We start from the raw sequence: 7,796 nt of genomic DNA on the forward strand, positions 1-7,796 counted from the left end.
GATTTCTATGGAAGCTTGGACAGTACTGGCTCTCGAAGACATAGCAGCCAGGAAAATGCAGCATCCAAGAACATAACAGCGGAATTCTAGTTTTTTCTTGTTCCTTGTCGGTGACCGGCTGACTGTGTGCCATGCTGGCTTGCACAGTTTCCTTGTGTGGTGTGTTAGAGGGTTAGGTTACCAACGTCTCCAATTACCTCATGTAATTGAAAAGTTTGTCCAATAAGGATGATGCATTCCCGCAGTAAAATATTTTGCCTGGGTCCTGTTTTAATGCAATGGCATTAGAAAGAAAATCATCTGAAAGAAAATGTGTCGTCATTCAAACTTTGCTAGCTGACTGGAGGAAAGTGACGTCACCTCCGGTAAAGGCATGAACAGCTTCTAATACTGTAGCTTGGCCAACACATTATGTAATTAGGTGTCCCTGTGAATTTTTTGGCTTTCCTTGGTTAAATCGAAAACCCTCTTAATTAGAATATTTGTGAGGTCCTGATTACTTTGCAATAAAGAAATTTTACTGGGCTTTTTCCAGACAGACATTTTGCTCGCTTCACCTAACAGGTGGTCCTTGAGTGCCACTATCAATGCGGAGAAGTTTTCTGAGTACGTCAACGGTGCGCCCATCATCAGGATTCCTGGAAAGATCCATCCTCTGACTCAGTACTTTCTCGAGTACCTTGTGGCTGACAACTTAGTGCCCCAGGATGCACTGTGAAAGGTAAGCGTGGCGATGTTTGGCAAGGGCATTGTCTGCCTTTGCCACATATTCCAAAAAGCAAAAAAAAAGGTTTGGATTTAACATCCCAAAGCTGGACTGAAAGGGATGCCATAGTGAGGGGCTATGGATTAATTTCGACCACCTGGAGTTGTTTAACATGCACTCACAATGTACAGCACACAGGTGCCGTTTCCATTTCACCTTTATCAAAGCGTGACCACTATGGTTGGAATTGAACCCATGCCCTCCGGCCCAGTATCCAAGCACCCTAACCACTGATCCAAGCTGGCAGGTAGAAGTGCAAAAAAAGAGTGGGAGAGGATGAACACAAATCATTGGACAGCAATTCTCCCTTTGTCTTTGTGCATTTCGATGGATGCGAAATGCTAGAGCCCCATTTTCCGTGCGATGTCAGTGCACTCTAAAGAACCTCAGGTCGTCGAAATTATCCGGAGCCGTCTGCTACGACATCCCTCATACCATAAATTGCTTTGTGACGTTAAACCTAACATAACCTGCAGTATATACTCTCGTAATGAACCCACTTTTCTTCCAGAAAAGTTGACATCAATTTGGGGGATAGTTTATTACGTGGGAAAAAAGTTTAAAGAGGTTTTTTTTTGGAGAGCCAAAATTTCATATCATGCATCTGCCCACCCATCCGTCCGTCAATTATCCACCCACCCACCATCAGCAAAAGCATGCATTCAGACAGCGGCAAACGCATCGTTCACACCGGAAGGCGTGTGCTATATCACATTGTGATACCCGGCCGCGATGGCGAATTGCGGCGAGATAAAACGAACATACTGAACTCCGGCCGTCAAGGTCTGGTGCGTGTTGTTTACACCAAGTTGAAAATAACACGCAGGACAGTGAGGGGTTAGGCATTTTTGCTACGTTTCTCTCTGATGCTTGAGCACTCGCCGCCTTTCTAAGCACACAGTAGCACAGATTGTGCCCAGCGAGCCACCACCACCAGCGCCTTGGTGCTCTGCCCAGTTCGGAGAGCCCCCTCCCCTGGCCTTCCATTGGAGCTCTCCTCTAAAAGTAAACATGCCGTAATGTTATCAGCTCCCAGCATATTGTAACACTGCCAAGGTCTGCGCTGCGGACGGCATGAAAACAGGAAGGGGTATGAAAAGCTATCCATTTAAAAAAAATAATTTTCACTGACAAAAGCGGGGTGTGGGTTCATTATGGAAGTGTGTTCATTACACAAGTACAGTCGAACCCGCATATTTCGAATTATTGGCTGTATTGAACACAAAGATTATCCCCTTGAAAATACTGTGCAAAAATAAAGGACAGTTGCATAGTATATCGAACTCCAGTTTCGCTGGCCATTCGATATTTCGAACACCGCACGGGGCCCCTGGGAAGTGCGCTTTCCTCAAAGACACTCGCATCTTGGGTCGCACAACGCACGGTACGGAGGCGAGCAGCGACGTTTGCAAGCCATGCCTCCTCGGTAAAGGCAGAAAACCGGCTCTTAAGTGAGGGCAGCACCTCCTCACTGGTGAGGAAGACGAGAGAACTGGAAAGAGTGAGGCGTGGCCTCCATGCCTGGCACCCCGCAGGAGCCGATTGCGGAGGCCACGAGTCAGGAGGTAGTTTACCTGGTTGCACCCACTGTGCCCCATGACTGGCGTAACTAGCACCAATGGCACATTTCCGCTGAGTTTTCTTCGTCTCTCTCCTTTGTTTTCCTTTGTGCCTCATTGACCGACTCCAGTTGACTCCATCGGCCAGTGTGGGGCCTGTCGCGTTTTTATGTGCGTGTTTTTGTTTCAACGTGTCCGTTGTAGCGTGCGGGACTACTGTCATCTAGTCAGCTATGGCATCTACGAACGTAAAAAAGAGAATCGACTTCGCAACAAAGCTTGAGATGAGGCAGCGCATTGAGAATGGCAAAAGGAAGTCCGTGGTACACGCATTCGGAATTCCACTGAGCTCTCTAATCGCACTGTTAAAAAACAAGCAGGGCATCACACTCAAAGCAGGTGAGCAAAGTCGCTCGGGAGCTTGTCTTGTGCGCCCTGCTGTTTTCGACAAAGTTGAGAAAGTGCTGTGTGTGTGTGGTTTCTCAAAGTCCGAGCGAAAAACATCCCTGTGGATGGCCCCATGTTAACGGAGAAGGCCAAATGGTTTGCCATGGCACTTGGTGAAGAGAACTTTTGTGGTGGCACTGGGTGGCTGCAACAGTTTAAAGACCGCCACGGCATTGTGGGAAAAGCCAGTAGCTTTGGTTTTCAGATATCAAGGCGATTTCCCAGGTGTTAAGCCTGCAGCGCTCCGACGCAGTTGGACTGGCTTGGTTTTGGCTCGTCTTGTATTACAGTGGCTACAGCAGTGGGCCTCTTCGATTAACCGGGCTCGGGCCGCCCGCTGGCTGCCACCAAGTTCGCCCCTGACAGGAAACGGCATCATAGTCACATGGTCTGGCGGCCACCAGAACCAGGAGTCGGCACCAGGAGTCAATTGAAAAGCTCCCCCTATGCAGAGCTGTGCAGAGCTGTTGTTAGAAAAATTGATTTGCACCTTACATTTCTTTCTAAACTATAGCAACAATTTTTTTATTCACTTGTCAGAAACAACTGCTGGCCATGTTTGATAATTCTAGGATACTCATAAATGTTAATGATGCTGCACTTTAACTTTCTGTACCAAACTGTCTTATATAATTGGAATTTCTGCACTGTGTACAAGGTGTATCCTAGTGATAGATCAAAATGTTGGGTTAACGAATTACAAAACTGGTTATGCTGGAATATGCGTAGTTTATTCATTTATGCCTTTTTCTACTGCAGTACTCGTTCCACACCTCTTCCTATCACGGATGAAGGCGATGTTGCCAGCCAAGCAGTATCTGCAGCCAGAAACACTCTTTAAATGAAGGTACGTATTTGCTCCCTCCAGTTTATATAATAAAGCTGTGCTCAATGGCTGCAATGGCAGCACCTGAGTCATACTTTAGGAGGCCCCCTGGTTTTGCTATAGTAGATTGCTACATCATCTATAGTGTTATCTCATCAGTGTTATCTCATCAGGAGCATAAAATTTGTGTTGTATTTGGTTTGCATTGTGTTGGTCATTAATTGTCTATTTCTGATGCTTGAGCAGGTGTTTGTTGAGTAAACTTCAAGTCATGATTAAATTTCACAGGTTATGTGTGCATTCAGACTTCTTGTTTACTGATACCCCATTTGAGAATTAGTTTGTACTGATGTTTATCACACTAGTGGAGTCTGTGACAGTGTATTATAGTTGCTGATGAGAGAACTAAAGATTAGCTGCAGGAGTCTAATAATAGAGCTGTAGTGAATGCAAAGGCTACAAGGAAAAGGTTGGAATTGAAATAAAGACTAAATGTTGGGTGGAAATGAGGTCAATTTACTACACATATATACGCCAAATTAGAGCACATTTTATTTAAAGAAATTCAGCATTGTGGCTGCCTTTATACTCCCGGTATAAAACTACCTTGTCGATGTTGAGGTGCAGCTTTTCTCAGATACTCATATCTATGAATACTGCAGTCATAGGCACGTGCCAGAGGGGGGTCAAGAGGGTCAGTGGCCTGCCGAATAGACAAGGCGAAGGGGTACACAAATTTTTTACCATATTGTTCCCTGCTACCCAGGAGGCACCGGGTGGGCCATCGGCCGAGAGGAAGAACTGGCGGAAGTGACCCGTTCACTTAGAGTCGGCCAGCCGTCCGGCCGCGCTTGCTTTGCTGTGGCCCGCGCTTTGGCGAACCACAGATCAACGTAATCTTGCCGTTTACTTTCTCTCCAGTGCCATTTACTTTCTCTCGTTCGGGCTTTCCGTGTAATGCTTGAAGCCTGTATATAAACCAGTTTTTGCATGGTACTTCTTTCGAACAGCGCTCTGCACACAGCTTGGTAGAATCCGTCGATTGTTCTCCCCCAGCCTCTTCCACGTTAACCAGACAGTCTGGTGGTACGCAGCACGCCAAAACTGCCTGCACAAAATATGTGCATCGATATTTCTCTTTTCTTTATATTAATTTTTTGCCTGTTTGTAAACTTTTTGCCTTTTCCAGCTGGTTCACATCCATGCTGAGCTAAGGCCACTTCCAGCACTGTCTTTAACGCTCACAGTCTTGAACTCTTTTGAGCTCGTTACGCACTGTGTGCCTCTTGCTTTTTCCTGATTGCTTGCATCTCATGGCAGCGCAAGCAATTTTCTTAATCTTTCATCAGCGTGCAGCAAATGCAGCTGCACCTAACTGAAGAAAAAAGCAATTATATAAGCCTAGTAAATTAAGCAAAGCAAATATTTGCATTCATGAGCGCTTGGTCATGGCTGACGATCAACAGTGGCACCACAATTCGTGCTAATTTGTCCTTGAGTCAGAATGGCAAAGATTTTGAGCCGTGGTATGCATACATGTATATCATCCACAAGTAATTCTGCTGGTTATCTCGATATGCAACAGCAGCAACTATATCTTGCAGCACACTAGTTTTGATGAGCAGCATTGCAAACTCCGAAACGCAGCCATAATTATTGTTCAAAAGCTTGTTCAGCATGCAAAAGACAACGCACGGAGGTAAGTGCAGAAGCTTCATCGTTGAACAATAGCCTGAACATGCGACAGAAAGAAAGCGCACACGAGAGCTTCCTCCCAGCCGCCTCGTCTCTTCGTGCTGCAGTACAGCAGTGAACCCACTCCAACTCATCCAGTTTGGCATTGTTTTGCATTTCTAAAAACCTTTGGGGGCAATTAGGCAAGCAACTATAAATAAATGAACAAATGCTTTATCTCGTGCGACTCGTGTAAGCGTGTTGGTGATCTGATTTAGATCATGTTTACAGGCGTTACAAGAAGTTGGTCAAGAGAAAAAAAACAGCGAAAAAAAGACTCAGGACCAGGAGAAGACACACACAGACTGTCGCCGGAAAGAAGTTGGTGGCCAGGCTTTTATGCAGCAGTGGTACACAACAACATTTCGGTGCAATTTCCTTATTTTTGCAGTTCCCACTTCCACATGCACCTACGCAAAACATACGTATCAATCGAGATTCGGTTTTCGTGTTACCCTGGTAGGACATGAAAGGCCCATACTGGGTTAACAAAATTTCCGGCTTGCAGGCGCCGCCATGCAATCGCTCCTCTATTCCTTAGCTTCTTATCCGGCGGTGGCACCAGTTTTCTGTCCAGTAGTCTGTAGTTCACAATGATTTCAGAATTGGTTTGCGCACACTCGTCCAGGTTCCGGCAGGCCGGCGGTTCCACGGTTACCCGGAAGCAAGGAATATGAGAATGCGCTGACTCCCAAGAGTCGACGAAGATATTGACAGCAGGGAAAGCAGGGAAGCCCTGCTGCACAGCGAAGAACCTGCTCGGCAGAAACAAGCCAATCCATCTGGCGGCTGAGGCCACGAGGAGATAAAATTTCTTTGTTACCCTTTAGTCACGGAGGCTCCGGCCCCCGCCCTCCAGGCCTGCGTGGCAGTGGCGATGAGTAGTAAGGTTTCTTCCTTTCTGGTGAAAATAAAAGCTGTCATCCATCCATCCAGTCGAGATTTCCACGTGAAAATGTCGCGACGTGACTTTTGCTGCCGGCGCACTCTACGGCGTATTTGTTTCCGCCGTTTTCTGAAGCTGCTGATGGCTTGAACATGCATGGTGAAAGTCCAAACTGTTCAACATTGCTTGAATTATCCATAATTTCTAAAACATAGTCCTTAAAAGCCAGCTGAAGCAACACACTACGCAGCAACGCCACCGGTGCCGGCCAGAGATCCCCGTGGATGACGTCATGACAGTCCCGGCCAATTGCGGGCAAGAGCAGCGTTTGGCGCCCTGAGGCGATGGGCCGTGTTTTTGTATTAAAAACCGCTTTTTACGTTTATTTCCGCACTTTTTGAAAGATATTTTTTTTCAGCAGACTAAAAGCTATAAAATGACCTAGAGAACTCATTTTTTTCGAAAAGTGCTTCAGCTTCCCTTTAAATATTTGCTAAGGCAGCCATCTAATGCTCTTGCGTAAACAGTGCCTATAAGTAACAGTACACAAAGCGTTGCTAAAACGTGTGCGTAATGTTACATGAAAGTTTTTTGTTTTGTTAGGGTTTGTTAGCCTGACGTTTCTAGAAGCATCTCACAAGTACAAAAAAAGGAAACTAGCAAGTTTCAGGTAATGTTGCTGGTTAACATTTCATACCATTCAGATAACATTGCCACAATGAAATGCACTACTTGGGTTGATGATTCATTTATTGTGACTTCCCCACCTAGTAACCATATATTCTCTCATAGGTTTTTGCTGTTATTTTCTCCCACCTTTCCTGTCTTCTGGTGTCATATTTGGGCTTTCTACTCATGTCGAGTAGCATGCACAAGCGGGAGACTAATGAGAGCATGTGACTTGCAACTACTAAGTCACCCTCTCCATTTGCGAGTGGGAGAAGTCAGTTTAGTATTTCCTTCTTTTCTTTTTCAGTAATGCAGCTCATTGTCTATTTCAAGATGCTACCAATGTTTGCCATCTCTTCTGTGCACCTTGTGTGTAATTATGAGTGAAATACGTTTTTCAAATTTACACAATTTTCAAGTGAATGCATGGAGCAGAGGTATCCAAGCCTTTCAAGAAGAGCTGGAATGAGTCACTACTTTTTTCGTGCTTGAAGTTTTATCGCTAGTGTCTGAACACAATGAAAGATTTGGGGTATTTACTCATTTTTTTCTCATGGCATTATGCTTTTATGGGAGCAGCCTCATCCAGTGGCGTTCTAACCTGTTTGTGGCGAGGTGTATAAAAAAATGCTCAAGAAGGAATGAAATGAAGTGATGGGAACAGTTGGTGCATTTTCTTTTTGTCTGTTTTTCAGGTTGAAAGCCAATCTCATATTTGCTAGAGGGTTGCAGTATCCAATCCAGCAGTTTGTGAATAACGTGATGTCTAATCTCTCTCCCTCCTTAGGCCCTTCTCACTTGTTTTATTTGTTGTTTTACTGTTTAGTACTTGTAGTGTATTCTGTGACTGCTATTTTAGACATTCATTGGGAAGATGAAACTCTGCCGTTGAACCCCTTGCAATTGTGT

The 7,796-nt window shown here is 45.2% G+C and overlaps 1 long non-coding RNA gene across 1 annotated transcript; it reads left to right on the plus strand.

Moving 5' to 3' along the window:
* The first annotated feature begins 619 nt into the window (after positions 1–619).
* LOC144107534 (uncharacterized) lies at positions 620–6,841 on the plus strand. The gene is made up of 4 exons (XR_013309297.1): positions 620–721; positions 3,532–3,619; positions 4,365–4,491; positions 5,961–6,841. It is a non-coding gene; the product is annotated as an uncharacterized LOC144107534 (long non-coding RNA).
* The last annotated feature ends 955 nt before the right edge of the window (positions 6,842–7,796 follow it).

The sequence above is a fragment of the Amblyomma americanum genome, chromosome 10 (assembly GCF_052857255.1).
Source record: "Amblyomma americanum isolate KBUSLIRL-KWMA chromosome 10, ASM5285725v1, whole genome shotgun sequence".
Lineage (NCBI taxonomy): Eukaryota > Metazoa > Arthropoda > Arachnida > Ixodida > Ixodidae > Amblyomma > Amblyomma americanum.